General features: G+C 36.0%; 1 protein-coding gene and 1 pseudogene across 1 annotated transcript in view; both read left to right on the top strand.

Moving 5' to 3' along the window:
- Positions 1-19,420, top strand: part of LOC122748834 (gamma-aminobutyric acid receptor subunit gamma-3) — a 383,914-nt gene that overhangs the window by 33,985 nt on the left and 330,509 nt on the right. The window lies entirely within an intron of this gene.
- LOC122748835 lies at positions 4,238-11,578 on the top strand (annotated as a pseudogene).

Genomic DNA, 19,420 nt, shown 5'->3' with positions numbered 1-19,420 from the left:
AATGTAAAATAGAAAACTTTGATTATATAAAATTAAAAAGATTTTCCACAAATAAAACCAATTCAACCAAAATTTTAAAGGAAAGAAGAAAACTGGGAAAAAATTTGCAATCAAGTTTCCCAGATAAAGGTCTTATTTCTCAAATATATAGAGAACTGAGTCAAATTTGTAAAGATACAAGTCACTCCTCAATCAATAAATGGTCAAAGAATAGAAACAGGTCATTTTAAGGCAAAGAAATCAAAGCTATCTATAATTATATATTAAAAAGATCTAAATCACTAATGATCAGAGAAATGGAATTTAAAACAACTCTGAAGTACCACCTCACACCTATCAGAGTTGTTACTATTACAAGCCAAAACAAAACACAAGAATAAAGAAAAAGTTGGATGTTGGAGTAGATATGGGAAAACAGGAATGGTAATCCACTGTTAGTGGAATTGTGAACTTAGCCAACCATTCTGGAGAGCAATTTGGAACTATGCCCAAAAGGCTATACAACAGTTCATACCCTTTGATCCAGCAATACCACTGCTAAATTTATATCTCATCAACATGCCCCAAAAGACAAAAGGCCTATTTGTACAAAAATATTTATAACAATTTTTTGTTGTCGTGAAGAATTGGAAATCAAAGGAATGCCCATCAACATGGTAATTGCTAAACAAATTGTGGTGTATGATCATAATGCAATGTTATTTTTCTATAAGAAATGATAAGCAGGATGATTTCAGAAGGCCTGGAAAATATTATATAACCTGATATATGGAGAAGTGAGCAGAATCAGGATAATACTGTACACAGTGACAGTAATACTGTTTGAAGAACTGTGAATGACTTAAACCATTCTCAGCAACACAATGGTTCAAGACCATTCCAAAGGACTAATGATGAGGCACACTACCACCTCCAAAGAAAGAATTGATGCTGATTGAACACAGACTGGAGTATTCAATTTTTAACTTTCTTTCATTTATTTTATTTTTTTCTTGTACAAAATTACTAATATGGTAATATTTTACATAATTGCACATCTATAACCTCCATTTGATTACTGCCTCAGGGAGAAGGGAGGGCTGGGATAGAATTTGGAACTCAAAACTTTAAATAAAATGTTTATTAAAAGAAATGATGTATTTACCATGTGGACATGGGATTGTCTTTTTATGCTTGGATCCAAAAGATAGATCCATGAAAATAAATAGGCTACATTTACAAAGGGGTGATTTTTTTTTTATGTAAGGGATAAAAACCAAAACAAGCAAATGAATAAACAAAAATACCTTCTCCACAATTAGACCTGTATAACAGTGGAATCAGCTGTCTGAAGAGCTAATGGCTTCCTATCTTAAATGTCTTCAAAAAGAGGCTGGAAGACTAATTTTTGAGTATGCTGAAGAGGGGATTCTTTTTCACATAATGATGATGGACTCTGAGCCCCTTTCCTCCTTTTAGGTTCTATGATTCTGGTAGCCCTTCCTATCTAAAATTTCAAAATATTTTCTTCCATTAGTCAAGATTATAGATACCTTTTAGTATGAAGATCATTACTGTTCTCCCTGACCTTTTTATATCCCTTTGATTTTCTTAGGTCCTTTATTCTAATGTCTAAATAATTTCATTTTTATGTAGGAATTTTGTTGTATTTTATGGCTAGACCATTCTTAAATCAGCCTTTCATTATTAACCTTCCTCATTTGTTAAAGTTGTTCCTTTATCAGTAATCTCTCTCTCTGTCTCTGTCTCTGTCTCTGTCTCTGTCTCTGTCTCTGTCTCTCTCTCTCTCTCTCTGTCTCTCTCTCTCTCTCTCTGTCTTTCTCTCATTTGTGACTGTCAGATTGGAATTCCCTCTTTCCAGAGGGGAAAGACATCCTTCAGATCAAAGAGAATATTTGGTTATATTTTTACATGTTCTTAGCACCACTTTAATTGTGTTTGGTGGTATATACAAACAATAAATATCTAACTTACATGAAAAGGAAGTCAGGTCATCTGTAGCAAGAGGAGCTGATCGTATATTATGTTTATTTTTTAAACATATCTGTAATCATAACTGCATGGATCTGCAGTTGAGGAATTTCTTCTATTAATGCATATTGGCAGTTTCCCTGAAAGGGATTGTCTTATAGAGATTCTTGGGGGCAGAGAGAAGTGACTCAAGTTTTCTAGGGACACTTAGCTAATAAAAATTAGTTAAGACTTGAAGCCAGGGCTTACTGAACCTGAAGCCAATTCATTATTTACAGTTGATTTATTTATTTTTAATATTTCTTCATTTCTTTGTTTCTTTCTTCCTTCCTTCCTTCCTTCTCTCCTTTTTACAATTCTGCCTCTATAAGATCTAAGGTCATAAGATCATCACCCTAATTAATTTGCCATGTATATGTCTGTGTAGTGTTTTGTGCTTGGTTCTCTGTAGATAAATCTAAAACATTTCTTCCCCCAGAAGATAATTATCTTAAGTTTTTGTTTAGTAAATTTTTTCAATCATTACTGACTTTCCATGCCCCCCCCCCCGCTTTAGAGTTTTCTTGGCAAAGATACTGGAGTGGTTTGTTATTTCTCTCTCCAATTATCCACTGAATCACCTAAGACAATGGTAAATATGTGATCATATTGCCTCCATACCCGGGGTATGCTGATAAATGTTTAACAACTAACTTCAAAGATGTAAGGGACTAAAATCCTAGCTAGTCTGTCTAAAATATCTGAGTGGTCTCCAATAAATTAGAAGCTTTAGCAAGACTATGTAAGTGTTTGTGTATTTAGAGAGAAAGGCAAAAATCTAACTATTTCTAAGAGATGCCATCATCCATGGCAAGGTCAGGAACAAAAAGGACCCAAAGCTTCCTTCTTCTTCTCAGAAGCCTCTTGTGAAACTGGGAATGTCCCATCCACATGCCCACACAGCTTCAAGCTAATTGGCTGGTAGTTTGATAGACAGTACCCACGAGCAAATGTCACTTCCTGACTCCAAGGACCTGACCACATGGCTTGCCCTCAGATGCCTTCTCCTCATGGTGAAGCTTTCTTACAGTAACTCTCCAGCAGGTGGCACCACTCCTATCATTACAGAGGAGAAAAATGTATGTTAACACACTGTTAGATCCAATCTGCCTTAATATTTTTTCCATCACTTTCCTTATTCTATCTTGAACATAATTACATAAAACTTTTCCCACAAATAAAAAAAGATCTAAATAATTGGAAAAATATCAATTGATCATGGATAGGCCAAGCTAATATAATAAAAATGACAATTCTACTTAAATTAATTTACTTATTCAGTGCCACACCAATCAGACTACCTAAAATTTATTTTATAGAGCTAGAAAACATAATAACAAAATTCATCTGGAAGAACAAAAGGTCAAGAATATCAAGGGAACTATTGGAAAAAATGCACAGGAAGGTGGCTAGCTATACCAAATCTGAATCATTATTATAAAGCAGCAGTCATCAAAACTATTTGGTACTGGCTAAGAAATAGAGTAGTGGATCAATGGAATAAGTAAGGCACAGGAGATACAGTTAGTAAGGAACAGTTTGATAAACCCAAAAACATTTATAGTAGGTTCTCTTTGTGGTGGCAAAGAATTGGGAATGAAGGGAATGCCCATCAACTGGGGAATAGCTGAACAACTTGTGGTATATGGATGTAATGGAATACTATTGTGCTGTAAGTAAAGATGAGCTGGCTAATTTCAGAGAAACCTGGAAGGACTTACATGAACTGATGATGAGTCAGATGAGCAGAACTAGGAGAACATTGTACACAGTATCAACAACATCATGTGTTGATCAACTGTGATAGATTTGACTCTTCTCAGCAATAAAATGGTCCAAGATAGTTCCAAAAGACTTTCTTTATTCTATCCTGGAAAATCAACAAAACAATTTTCCAAGACCTGATCATAATATTCGTCAATTTCCAAGATATAAGTACTGAGCATTTTACAATTCCCTCTCATAAGTCTGTTCCAGCTGCCTCCAACCCACTTCTTGTGTTTCAATACACACTCTTTGAGATGAATAATCATAGTACAGTTTATAGACCCAATGCAGATATACTGGGAATAAGTTTTAAAGTCTCAGTTGCAGATTCAAGTGAATACTTGCCCCAAATTGTTTTTAATAGTTTATTACTTCTCTCCTTGACCTCTGACCCACCACACTTCAGCTGGGGCCCCTGTTGTGGCTACCACCACAACCCTGAAGGCCAAGTCCCACCACCATGACCAAATACCTAGCTCAGATCATCATGATGGGGGTGCAGGTGGTTGGAAGGGCCTTTGTCTGGGCAGTCCAGCAGGAATTTGCAGCCCGCCAGGCAGTAGCAGATGGGCGAGCTGGTCATCATTCTGCAGCCGCAGAAACTTTCTGTATTTAGCCTTCAGGAAGCCCAGGAAATCTTCAATGTCTCCAAGCTGCACAGAAAGGCGATCCAGAAGAACTTTGACATTTATTTAAGGTAAATTATAAATCTGTAGGTGGCTGCTTCTACCTGCAGTCAAAGGTGGTTCGAGCTAAGGAGTGGCTAGATGAAGAACTCAAAATCCAAGCCCAAGTAATAAATCTCTATTCTGCAAAAAATAGTATATTACACCTTTTAGAGATGTTTCCCATTTTAAAAATAGTTTTGCTATGAAATCATATTAGAGAGCAAACATATAATTGTGGTGGTAATCTGAACTAAAATGAATTTTTTTTTTTTTGCGGGGCAATGGGGGTTAAGTGACTTGCCCAGGGTCACACAGCTAGTAAGTGTCAAGTGTCTGAGGCTGGATTTGAACTCAGGTACTCCTGAATCCAAGGCCGATGGTTTATCCATTGCGCCACCTAGCTGCCCCTGAACTAAAATGAATTTTAATTGAATCACTGTTAATTATTTGTGACCAGTATATGGAATCAGAGAGTTATAGGTTGTTAGGTATGGAAGGGACCTTGGAGGATATCTTGCCCAACAGTGTCATTTTAAATGTGATAAATTTGAAGTCCAGAGAAGTAGAAAATATTTGTCTAAAGTTGCAACTTTTTTTTGTACATTCCATAACCATTGGTAACAGTCCAATATTCATTTATTGCATTTCACTGTCTTTTGACAGAAGTTAGTTGCTATTGAAGGAGATGGATCTATTTTTTTTTTTTTTAGGCAATGGGGGTTAAGTGACTTGCCCACAGTCACACAGCTAGTAAGTGTCAAGTGTCTGAGGCCAGATTTGAACTCAGGTACTCCTGAATCCAGGGCCGGTGCTTTATCCACTGTGCCATCTAGATGCCCTGAGATGGATCTATTTTAATACTAGTTTAGCAATGCTCAGGATAATTTCATGATCACCAAGCAAAAATATTAAATATGGTGTTTCCAGAATAGATGAATGTCATCTGTGGAAGAGTGTTTTCCAGTGGCAGATATACTTAGTGGAAATCAACAAGAAAAGAGTTAATGTGATGCATATTTTATTACTAAAATAACATATTGCTACAAAATTGTTAAGTATAAAACAAATTCCAAAGATCTATTTAAAAATTCTAGTAATACAACTTTCCTTCCCATTTGTTCAAATATATAGTTAGACTCAATGTCTTTCACTTAAAATATCTGATGTCATGGCCTGGAATTGGACTATTTTAATAAAGCCTCAAAAATGCTTGGCTCATCCAGATGCTCTATAACAAGCATGTTGTCTTAAAATAATGCCAGTCAAAATTGGCTTATTTCCACGACTGCTGCCAAACCTGCATAATGAGCCTGGATCTCTTCCAGTAAGAACATCCCAGCAGGTGGTGCCTACCTATCCTGTCAACTTTGATGGAAGAAATGGAAGTCACTAACCTCTTCTTTATGTGGGGAACAAATCACCATAAAAGACCTTTCTCTCTTTTGGAGGAGATAATTTCTGAACAGATGCTATACAGAATCTAGTAGTGATTTTTATGAATGCAAAAGGAAGTGGCTCAGGTGCAAGATCTCTCTAAGCAAATCCCTTCTCCCAAGTTAGCATCATTTCAGTGGGAGATTGTTCCACAGGACAATCTATATTATATAACAAAGGGAAGACTTTAGTGTGTTCATAGGCTGTGGAGCTAAATGGCCTAATGGTGTCAAATGCTGTAGCAATAAGAGGAATACATTTTTGTTGATATTCTGTGTTTTGGAATCAACATGCACACAAATACAGAGAGGGGAAAGAGATCGACAGAGATAGACATGAAGACAGAGAGGGAGACAGAAAGACATATGTATCTGCTTTTTCAAGGAGAGCAGGCATAGTCTGACTGACTTTGATTGCCAATAAGAATCAAGAAAATACCATTTTTTTGTAGTCAGCAACATGGCCAGGGATAATGACAAGCTAGAATTACCTGCTGGTTCAGCACGCACTGAGTTGGTACATTTTAGAACCTCTCTATTGTACTATTGCTAAAGTATGAGGGAGGAGCATATTTAAGAAACATCAAAGCTTATTAGCTTTGGCATTTTAAATAGTTTTTTCTTGTTCACAATTTTATATATCACCCAGATGAGATTTGGAGTAAGAAAAAATTGAAGTTATATTGCCTAGTTTTCCCATTTAGAAATTTCACACGCAGAAAGACACACATACAAGCATCTAGATATCTAGGGGAGAGTATATATCTTATGTAGTCCACCCAAAGGCATTTGATGCCCAGTTGGCAGGGCTTGATACAATGCTCATGTTTTCTGGTAAGGGATGCATGGCTAAAAAGAAATAATAACAGTATTTGACAAAAACTGCTGTGAAAACTGGAAGATAGTATGGCAGAAATTAGGCATAGACCAACATCTTATACCTTATATTAAAATAAGGTCAAAATGGATACATGATTTAGACATAAGAGGTGATACCATAGGAAAATTAGGAGAGAAAGCAATAGTCTACCTTTCAGATCTTTGGAAAGGAAACAGTTTATGACCAAACAAGAGATAGAGAATATTATAAAATGCAAAACAGATGATTTTGATTACATCAAATTTAAAAAATTTTGTACAAACAGAAGCAATACATACAAAATTAGAAGGGAGACAGAAAGCTGGGAAACAATTTTTATGGCCAGTACTTCGGATAAAGGCCTTATTTCTAAAATATATTGGGAACTAAATCAAATTTATAAGAATCCAAGTCATTCCCCAATTGAGAAATGGTCAAAGGATATGAACAGGCAGTTTTATGATGAAGAAACCAAAGCTATCTACTCCTATATGAAAAAATGATCTAAGTCTCTAATGATTAGAGAGATGCAAATTAAAACAACTCTGAGGTACCACTGACACCTATCAGATTGGATAAAATTACAAAAAAGGAAAATAATAAATGTTTAAGAAGCTGTGGAAAAATTGGAACACTAGTGCATTGTTGGTGGAGCTGTGAACTGATCCAACCATTCTGGAGAGCAATTTGGAATTATGCCCAAAGGGCAATAAAGCTGTGCATACCCTTTGACCCAGCAATACCACTTTTGGGTCTTTTGCCCAAAGAGATCGTGGAAAGGGGAAAGGGACCCACATGTACAAAAAATATTTATAGCTGCTCTTTATGTGTTGGCAAGGAATTGGAAGTTGAGGGGATGTCCATCAATTGGGGAATGGCTGGACAAGTTGTGGTATATGAATGTAATGGAATACTATTGTGCTATAAGAAACGATGAGCAGGAGGAGCTCAGAGAAACCTGGAGGGTCTTGCATGGGTTGATGATGAGTGAGATGAGCAGAACCAGAAAATTTGTACATAATAAATGCTTTTCATTCATTTATAGTTGCTGTACTCTAATCGATGTCCTCATTTCACCTCCATTCATTCTTACATGCCAATCATCATGAATAAAACAGTTTATCCCCATTTATTCACCTACTGAAATTCTCATTTTAAAAATTCTAGTTCTAGTTAGAATTAATGTTGCCCTCATTTTAATCTTTCATATCGCCCCATTTGATACCATGATAAATTTTGTTATAGTTATTCATGTGTCATTTCTTACACCTCAAAATGTTATAATATCTTTGAGGTCAGAATTACCAGGCTTTTAAAAATCTTTGTATTCCTAGCACCTAAATTGGTATACTGCAAGTGAGACTTTTAATATTTTTTGTTGAATTTTATATTATGTCAATACTTGCACTTAAAAAGATTTATTGTTTTCAAAGGTGTAGCTAGACTTTTCATTAATGCATATTATAACTTCCCTGACAACTTGGATGGCTGAATAGACAGTTTTATGACTTACTGTGTCTAAAACAATTCATTACCTTATGTACAACCTTCTCATGATGAATTTATCTAGGCTAATAAATAGACAATGAACTAATAATTCTATAGATCATGGAAATAGAGGTAAAAGAGAACTCACAGGTAATCTAATCCACCTCTTTCATTCTATAAATGAATGAACTGAGGCCCAGACAGGTTAAGTGACTTTCCCAAGGTGACAAAGGTAGCAAAGAACAGAGACAGAACCAAAGCAAAGTTGTAGCTTTCTTTAGATTATAGTATATTACAAAGCATTCCAAGTTTTTAAGACCTGTCAAATTTTGTGCTCTGTTGCCAATAACAGAAGGCCAATTCCATGACTTAGTGAGGAATCGGAGTATAAATTCTGTAGCAATAAGACTTATAACTTAATTTGATCATGGCTCAAATTTCTATCATTCTGTAGTTTTAAAAATGTACGTTACCTGCATCATCTTATTTGTTCCCATTAGAGATATAGGCAGTCTAACTATTATTATCTCAGTTTACAACCTGGGAAATTGAAGCTCACAGAAGTTGTGGCCTGCTCAAAGACAAAAAACTAATAACTAGAAAATCTAAGATATGAGCCAAGTTCCTTATCCTGTTCTTTCACTAAAGGAGTCAGTCAGTCAAGAAGCATTGATTAAAAACTTAACTATGACTTAGATATTATACTAGGCACTGGGGATGCAAAGAAAGGCAAAAATATGGCCCCATCCATATTTTTAGAAATATTGTTATCTCCATGGAAATATATTTGTCACTATGTAGACAACATGGAAAAACTATATATTTAAAATTGTAGACAGAGTAGATAGAAGAGTTAGGAGGGGGAGAACCAGGAATGTCTTCTTGAAAAAAAATGGTTTTTTATCTCATTCTTGAACAAATCCAATAGTTAGAGGTGAAGGAGAGCATTCCAAACATGGGAGATAACTGGTGAAAAAGACATAGAGATGAAGGACCCTGTGTAAAGAATAGAAAAGATGCCAGTGTTACTGAATATTAGAGTAAACCAAAGGAATACACTTTAGGATAGGACTTTTTAAACTTTTTTTCACTCACAACCTCTTTTTTCCTGACAAATTTTTACATGACCCTGGGCACATAGGTATATAAAATAAGTATAAGTGGAGCAGCTAGGTGGCACAGTGGATAAAACACTGGCCCTGGATTCAGGAGGACCTGAGTTCAAATCTGGTCTGAGACTTGACACTTACTAGATGTGTGACCCTGGGCAAGCCACTTAACCCTCATTGCCCCATGAAAAAGTAGTTATATGTAACCTTTTACTATAGCCAATTTTTTTTCATGACCCCCACATTCAGTTATGTGATGCCATATGGAATCGCAACCCGCAATTTAATAAGCTAGACTTTAGAAGACTAGAAATATAGGGAGGTATCATGTTATAAGGAACTTTAAAGGTTAAAACAGAGGGTTTTGTATTTCACTCTAAAAATATTAGGTAGCCATGGAAGTTTATTGAGTAAGGGAAGGGAGTGACACAGTCAGAATTTAATTTTAGGAATATCACCATGGCAGCTGAATGGAGAGTGAATAAGAGTAGAGAAAGACCTTAGGCAAGGAGAATAACCAGGAGACTATACAACATTTAATCTTTGTGTATACTGGAACTTCATTTAAGTGATCATGGCATTATGCAAGTGGATATATAAATGTATACAACTTAATCATGTGTAACCTGTTAAGTGCAGAATGAGACAAAATGATAAGTAAGATTGTGAATAGATCTATGTGGGAGGTCAGTAAAAGAAAGGCAGTTAAGTTTTTAGATAATGAAAAGGAAGAGGCCCTGAAGAACAATTAAGATGATATTTTTTTCTCAGAATGAAAAAAATTTGCTGTTGCTTGAGGTGAAAGTATATATATATATATATATATATATATATATATATATATATATATACTTTCTCCTTGGCTTTCACACTGCTGCCTTCATTTTGGAGCTAGAACAATTTTTAGGGAATGCCATCTATATCCATGATTATAGCAGTGTCAGAGAAGTCAGAATTTCTGATGATAGTTGGCTGCACATCAGAGTTTGAATAGCATTTTTATATTCTTCCAAGATAATTAATTTGGATTAAACAGTATATGCCAGTTAATGAATCTAGCTTTCACTGTTTCTACATAATTTCTCTGCCAAATCCCATCAGTATAGAGCCTACTTTCAACATTTGGCATCAGCCATAACTTATAAGCAGGCACAGTGCCCTAGAAATACTTCAAGGTCAGGATGCGAACAGAGAGAGGGATGGGTTAGATGTTGAAGAAATGAAACTCTAATAGTTATGGGCAATTAAGAGTCAGCTAAAGTTTAATGTTGGCAGAAGATAAAGGAATGTTATTCTGCCCCTCCAGCCTCTTTCTTATCCCCTGCTTGGAGAATTTGTTTAGGTCATTCTCTTCCACATATAGCTATGCTTCCAATTATCTGTAAATCAAAATCTTAATAACCTTCATGACTTTCATAACCCTGCTCAAGGCCTAACGTGACATTTTCTGAGTACTTCAACCCACAGTGATCCCATTCTAATGCTATTGCAGGAGTTCTTAACCTTTTATGGTTCGTGGAGCACTTTGGCAATCTGATAAACTGTATGGATCTCTTCTCAAAATATTTTTGTTGCCTCCATTAATAATAGAATGAAATGGTAAATTTCACTTAAAAGTTAATGAAAAATAAATCTTTTTTTCCCATTCATGTTTATAAATTCCCTAAAGTCTACCCACACATTTTTCCATGGATCATTGGTTAAGAACTCTGGTCTAATTGAGGTCAGGTCCTACCACTAACTGCTGATATTACCTTCATCAAGTTATTTAACCTCTCTACACCTCACACTCTTCATCAGTTAAATGATGGTAGGATTACAGTCTCTCTAAGACCATTTCCAGCTTTGAAATTCCAGCATTCTCTTAACTTTTAAGGTGCTTATTAACTCTTCTATACATTTTTTATAGTTACCATATACCATCTGCCTTTCTACTGTGGCATTCAAAGATGGTAATTGGAGGAATTATCAGAAAAAAACTGAGGTAATGATTTTCTCCAAGACAGGGTCAGATAGATTCAGACATTATTAATAAATTTAGGACATGTGGCCTGATTAAAAATTAATTCAAGGTTTTATGAATAAAGAACAAAGGAAAACCCAATATAAAGAATGGGTACTGACTTTACAGGTACAAAAAGAACTTAAACATTTTTTTTAATTTGGAAATATAGTTAATGTAATTCTACATATATAACCTATATCAGATTGCTTGTCATCTTTGGAGGGGGGAAGGAAGAGAGGGAGAAAAATTTGAGACTCAAAAACAAATGTTTAAAACTATCTTTGTTTAGAATTTTATTTTCCAAGTTATATGTAAAAACAAATTTTGACATCGATTTTTTAAAACTTTGTGTTCCTTCTTCTTTTCCTCCCTCCCCTTCCACCCCACCCCCAAGAACTCAAGCAAAGTCTAAACAGAGAAAAAAATAAATTGCAGAGATCTCACGTATACTGGAAAAATTATAGGAGTGTTGTAGTAAATTGTGACTTACTGCACAGTGCTTGTATATTTAAACTCTTTATGAAATTGATATAAATAGTATCTTTATAAAAAACTATCTTTACATGTAACTGGAAAAAATACTATTAAAATTGAAAAAAAGAAAAAAGAAAAATTTCACTAGAACATTCAGGGCAGGAGGACTAGATAATTCTTATGGAGAAGATATGGACATTTCATTGACCCACAAACAATATAAATCAATTATATGGAAGAAGAGGGGGAAAAAAGCTGTCACATAATCTTAGTAGTAGCTAATATTAACAGTACTAGGTGCTATGCTAAGCACTTTGCAAATATGATCTCACTTGATCCTCACAGCAACTTTGGAAGGTAGTGCTATCATCTCCATTTTATAGATGAAGAAACAAAGGTGAAGTAACTTTCACAAGGTTACACAGCTAGCCTGCCTGAGACCAGATTTGAATTCAGGTCTCCTTAAATTCAGTCCTCATGCTATATTTATGAGTAGATAGTTTCAAAGAGAGAGGTAAATCTTGCTGTTCTTTGTCCTTGTTGTTGTTCAGTCACGTTCAACTCTGTAACCCCATTTGAGATATTTTCCAACTAAGGAAATTGAAGCAAACAAGGTTAAGGGACTTGCCCAGAGTCACACAGCTAGTTGAGGCCAACTTTCAATTCAGGTCTTACTGACTCCAGGCCCAGCACTTTATCCACTGTGTCACCTAGCTGCTTTGTCCTAGTCACATCCAATCAAACGTATAATATTCAGTTTGTGTACCACAGAGTTCCATAAGGTCCAATGTATAAGGACCAAGAGAATAAAGCATATGAAGATAATGTTATATGACACAGGTACCTTAATTTATAGTGTTAAGATGCAAGACACAGGATGACCTGAGTTTAAATTCTACTTCAACACCAGGAGCCAGAACTTCTCTTAGCTTAGTTTCCTCTCTGTGATAAAGAATAACAGCAACAACCCCGTAAGGAGTTGTTGTGAGGCTCAAATAAGGTAACAAATTGAAAAGCTCTTTGCAGACCTTAAAGTGCTACATAAATGCTAGCTATTATATAATGAATGGTTGAAGTAACTAGGGATGTTTAATTTGGAGGAGGCATAGGGGGAACACAGGACAGTTCTGTAAATATTCTCAGGGCTTTGATTCAATTAGACTTGCTTTACATTGCTTTATTTAAGAGTTGAGAGGTGAAAGAGGTGCAGAACTGAAAAGCCACAAACTTCCTAATTTCCCTTCCACCCATTTCTCTCAAAAATGTTTATGAATATCTGAAATATTGATCCCATCCTTCCTTGTTCCTTAATACTGCCAGGATATAGAGATTTCTGCCCAAGCATGGGTTTGCCCTTCAGCTTGAACACATGGTAGAGTCCAGAGTGGTAACAGGGAGAGGAGAGAATGCATTCTCTGTGAAGAGTGGTCAATATGAGGGCACCCATAATGGGATGACTGAAAGGAACGCCTGGAGCTAGGGGAAAAGGCATAGGTCCCCCAGGGAAGGACCTAGCTGCCTCAAAATCCTTTCAGGGTGAGTTGCCATTGCTGTTCTTGCCCTTCTTTTTTTTTTTTTTTTTTTTTTTTTTTTTTTTTTGTGAGGCAATTGGGGTTAAGTGACTTGCCCAGGGTCACACAGCTAGTAAGTGTTAAGTGTCTGAGGCCGGATTTGAACTTGGGTACTCCTGACTCCAGGACTGGTGCTCTATCCACTGTGCCACCTAGCTGCCCCTTGTTCTTGCCCTTCTAATGCAGGTTACAGAACAAAATTTGGACAATGTCTTACTCAAGTCCCAACTCCTCGGCAATACTGCTGATCTGCTGACGTGTGTAGTTGGGGCACTGGAGAAACATGGTCTCCAAGTTTCACCAATTTCCATTCTCAATGCTTGTGTGCTTCCTCTTTCTGGATTGTTGAAGGACTGTCTCAGCTTTGCACAGCTCCTGTAGCAGAAGTTGTAGCTTACGCCTGTTCTTGTTGCTTGAGTTGTAGTGTCTCAAAGCAACAGATGGTGGTCTGGCTAAAAACTTTGCCAAAGAGAGCCCCCAAGATGATACCCACATCAGCCTGTGTATGACCCAGAGTGATCCTCTTCTGCTTTAGCTCCTTGGCAAACTGCTCCAGTTCCTCTGGGCAAGTTCCTCCTGTGGCTCGCCTCCACTCTCCATTGGCTCTATCTTGGTGAATCGAGCAGTGGTGGTGGGCTCTAGGTTGCCGCCCTTGGAAGGGCTTTCAAATCTGGTTCCTGTATCACCACTGGGGAAAATGATCTCCTAAGCAGGCTGAGACATCACTCCCACATTGGGGTGAGGGTCATAGTAGACAACCCTCTCCATATATCATACAAAGGGTGGTACAGGGCCATTTCCCATCCATCGGTCTAACTGTATCAGCCCCACTGGGCAGGCCTTGAAAGCAGGACCAATTCCATGTAGTTTCTGAAACTGCAGCACTGCCACCACCTGTGGGTGGCAAGTAGTAGTCATGAGCCAGGTGTCTGGTTATGCAGAACTTAAACAATTTTTAGAGGCAAGGTGGCTAGATACCAAAGATTACAGTATCCCTTTGAAACATAAGAGGCTTGGGCAGCTAGGTGGCTCAGTGGATAAAGCACTGGCCCTGGATTCAGGAGGACCTGAGTTCAAATCCAGCCTCAGATACGACACTTACTAGCTGTGTGACCCTGGGCAAGTCACTTAACCCTCATTGCCCCCAAAACAAAACAAAAAACAAACAAACAAAAAAAACATAAGAGGCTCATAATTCCAAAGAATATATTTTAATTTGAATCTTTTTTTTTTAAATCAACCCTACACCAATGGGGAAAAAAAAACAACCAACAACAACAACCAACACAAACATACACACACACACACACACACACACACACACACATACACATACACACATTAAGCAAATTTCTTGTAATAAATGTGGCCAAGCAAAAAAAAAAAAAAGATCCCTCATTGGACATATGCAGAAATGTATTGATTTCTGTACCCTGAGCCCATAACTTCTCTGTCAGAAGATAGGGAGTACAGGCTGGTTCAAGAGGCATGATGTTTTAATAGCTTTTTGAAAATAATTTTTCCTTTATTTTTCACCATATACAAGATTTGATTTTTCACAAGTAATGTGATTAATTTCATATATGTATGTGTATGTGTATATATGTGTATATATATACATGTATACATGCACCATATATAATGCTATATTATTTAAATTAAAAACAAAAAATAAAGGAGTTATTAAATATTGAAACCCCTTTGTGATTTTTAGCTCACCCTGTATTTTTCATTATTGGACCTGTGGAATTGTGGTTAATTATTCACTCAGAATTTTAAATTAATATAATGATAGTAGCAGTTTCTTTTTCAGTATATGATAATTTTTATAAGTATTATAAGTGGACAATACACCAGAATGTATATATTTGGAATGAAAAGAATTTGCCATGTTATGTTGAAACTTGCAGATATGAGACCTAAGAGCAAATTCCAACTCTGTCATTACCTGTGTGACCTAGGGTTTAACAAATGGGCCTCAGTGTCCTCATGTATGAAATAAGGAAAATAAAGTCAATGATGTCTGAGGTTCCCTACAGTTCTAGATTTATCACATTGCCAAAGCATTATCTCCTATTCTAGAAACTCCAATCCCTCACAGTTACAATGAATCCCTGTTGTCTTGAGTCACATTCACATTCCTCTACTTGTTCTTCCACCCCCCCTCCCAAATACCATTGTTATTCTTACCTCCTTGCCCATATTTATACTGTTTTCTAAAATTCAGAAGGCATTTCCCCTATTCTTCCTGCCTTTACTCCATCCTCTGGCCTTCAAAACTGAGCAATCCCTTCTCCACAAATCTTCTGTAACCATTTCAGGCAATACTCTCCTGTCCTTTCTCTAAACTCCTGTGATCAGAAATTAGGCACATTTTCCCTTATTGTTCTTTCACTTCTGCTAATTTTGTCTCCCAAGAAATATTCTTAGGCCTTTACATGCATGTGAACATGTGTTATGTTTATTTTGTATATTCCACAGCAAATAAGGAAGAAAAAACAAAAGGCACTAATATATAATCTATACAAAGTGTGACATAGTTCTAAAAGAATAACATTAGGAATAAACACCATTAGAATTAGTTGAGGCTATCAAAGAATTCCAAGGATGTTAACAGAATTTAAGGAATTTTTTTCTTAGTTCATGTGAGGTAGATATATTGTGGGAAAGAATGGAATAAAAAAACCCAGATACTAGCTTAAAATGGATTGAAGAATGATAATGGATGATGGATAAAAAGTGGAGATGATGAAAAAATGAAAATGTTCACCTCTTCTACTTTTTTTTCTGATAGGGCCAAAACAAAAAGTAAATAACAAAGACTCAAAACTCAATATAAATGGCAAGAGATTAAAAGAGCACAGTTACCACTAATGAGTTCACATTATCAAGCCACAGTGAAGTTTATGCATAGTTATTAAAATAACTGGCAGTTATTATTGCTGAGTTACGGTAAGTGATCTATGAAAGTCCTGAGATATGGGAGAGGTGCTACAAGATCAGAAAAGGAAAATGTCTCAAATTTTAAAGAAATAACATAGAACATATACATTATATATTAGATATAAAATGACATAACAATGTAGACTTTGTTTCCCAGGAAAAGTCTAATTCATATTTAAGGAATTAGTTAAAAAAAACTCTAGAAAATCACATGGTCACTACAAAAAGCCAACATGGAGTCATTAAGAACATATGAAACTGGAGCAGCTAGGTGGTGCAGTGGATAGAGCACTGGCCCTGTATTCAGGAGGACCTGAGTTCAAACCCGACCTCCGACCCGTGACACTTACTAGCTGTGTTACCCTGGGCAAGTCACTTAACCCCAATTGCCTCACCAAAAAAAAAAAAAAAAAAGAAACTAACTTCATTTCACTTTTTTTAAAGATGAGTTATTGGGTTTATAAAGTATTTATCTTTTTCTCCCTCCCATCTCCATCATTCACTAAAAAATAAGAAAGGAAAGAAAGAAGCAAGGAAGAAGCAAGAAAAGAAGGAAAGAGGAAGAAGGAAGGAAGATCTATAAGCATGATCCAGCAAACCATTGACCACTACATTGGCCACATCCAAAAACCGATTTTTTAGTTTAGTTTTGTTTTTTTCCATGTAAGTCTATCATCTTTTTGTTATAAGATAGGAAACATTATTCACCAATTTTCCAGGATCATGGTTGTTTATATAGTAAATCTTTTAAAAATTTTCTTCAAAATTATTCATTTTTGTTGTTGTTCTGATTCTGTTCACTTCACTTTGTATGAGTTCAAACAAGCCTTCCCAAGTCTCTTTGAAATTCTTTTTTTCTTCATTTTTACAGATTAATAATATTGTTATAATCATACACTCATTCCCAAAATGATAGGCACTCTTCCAATTTCCATATCTTTGACACCCACAGAAAACTGCCTTAAATATTTTCTTTTCCTCTCTTTCTTAATCAATGAATTTATATAAAGTTTATGTATATTTAAAAAAGGATTTTAAAGTGTATCTCATGCTCTTCTCATAGAGAAGATTTAGAGATGTAGCCTAGAAGACCCTACAGTCCTAGACATACCTGAAGCTTTTGTCAGCTGTGGTGCTGCTGAATTGCTTCTTACTGTTCCCAAAGGGAAGGAAAGGAACAAACAAAATGCAAACCCACCAAGGGTGCCAGAAGTCTTGGCATATCTTCTCGCCCAAATTTTAAGTATAATTGGGTAGATGTGGTACTAAGTGAATGGCCAAACCTGATGAAATATTCTTAATAGATTCTTTTTTTGTTTGTTTGTTTTGAGGGGCAATGAGGGTTAAGTGACTTGCCCAGGGTCACATAGCTAGTACATGTCAAGTGTCTGAGACCAGATTTGAACTCAGGTCTTCCTGAATCTGGGGTGGTGCTTTATCCACTGTTCCATCTATCTGTCCCCAATAGAGTCTTAATTCTTAAAAAAAAATTTGAAGCAACTTGGAAGTACATTTCTAGTGGAGAGATCCAGGATTGAATAACAGAGTAAAGATACAAAAAATTAATAGACTAGAACATTAAACTTAATGAGGTATAATCAAGGATAAATGTAAAATCTTACTTTTGAGTTGAAAAAAATCAACTTCACAAGTATAATGTAAAGGAGACTTTATTAAAGAATCATAGATTTTGATATTAATGGAACCTTGAAGTTCAGTCCAAGACATACATTTTCACAAATTATGTTATATAGAGAATAAATAAAAGTGACTTGTTCAGGATCACATAGCTAGCAATTATCTGAAGCAAGACTTGAACATTTCTGATGGAAAACATGCTTTACTGTATACTGTGCTGCCTAGTGTGTTTGTTTATTTATTCTTCATCTAAAGAGAATTTGAGGTTTTTAGTTAATGAAAGCTCATTTTGAGTCAACAGTGTGTTGTTGCAGTAAAAAAAAATGCTAACACAATTACTGTCTAGATTAAGAAAAGTGCAGTATAAAACAGGTGATACAGTTCTATTATATACTATCTTTGTCAGGCCATCCCTAGAGTATTGTTTTAAAATTCTGGAAAACATGTTATCAAAAGGAATTGATTATTAGAAGAGCATACAGAGAAGGTACACTGGGTAAGGAAAAGCCTCGATGTGATACTATCTGAGAATAAGTCTAAAGGCACTGGAAATATTTAACCTGGAAAATAAATGACTTATGGGGACATGATAACTATATTTCAAGTACTTTTGGTGCTATTACATTGAACAGGAATTAAAACTTTTTCTGCTTGGTCCAGGATGGCTAGGTAGTGAGAAAATCCACTAGCACAAAGTATTCCCTTCCCCTCCATTGTTCTAACCTACATCCCCCCCCCCCCCAACCAGTTCTGGGCTTCCCAGAAGCCATCAGACCTGGCTGGCTATGTGAAAACAACACTCACAATCTGAGATGCTCCATTTTTTTCACGCCTTCAACTTATCTCCTGGCCCTGGGTTTCACCCAGCCTATAAAGGCAACTTGAATGCTCATACATTTTGGATAAGATAGGAATCACCAACTCTATTCCTTCAACTGAGACGGAGGACCAGCAGGTCTTTCCATCCAACCCTTTCTTCCCCACCCCAGGACTGTCAACTAATAGACCCTAGGTCTTGTGAATATCCCATTTGCTGCTGCACCTTTAAGACTTTTAAACCTTTCTATACACTACATGGTGAACTTTTTATGTGTTGTCTCTTACAAATAGAGTGTGAGCTCCTTGAGAGTCTATCCCATTTTTACTATTCATATTTTCAATATTTACCACAATGCTTATCACATACTAAGTATTTAGTAAATGCTTTTTCATTCATTTATTTTTTTCTGTTATTCATCGATTTATAATGAGGAGCAATAATCAGTGTTAAATTTTGCCTGAATGTAAGGAAAAATGCCCCCCAAATATAAATTGTGCAGAAGAAAAAAAGGGCTTTGTTGGGAACTGGCTCCCCCTCTATTGGAACTCTTTACATAAATATTGAATGACCACTTTTCAGATGTGTTGTAAAGGACATACTTGTTCAGGGACTCATTAGAGTAAATGGCCTGTAAA

This window comes from Dromiciops gliroides, chromosome 3, assembly GCF_019393635.1.
Source record: "Dromiciops gliroides isolate mDroGli1 chromosome 3, mDroGli1.pri, whole genome shotgun sequence".
Classification (NCBI taxonomy): domain Eukaryota; kingdom Metazoa; phylum Chordata; class Mammalia; order Microbiotheria; family Microbiotheriidae; genus Dromiciops; species Dromiciops gliroides.
Note: the sequence above shows the minus strand (reverse complement) of the source record. Positions and strands in the feature narration are given on the sequence as shown.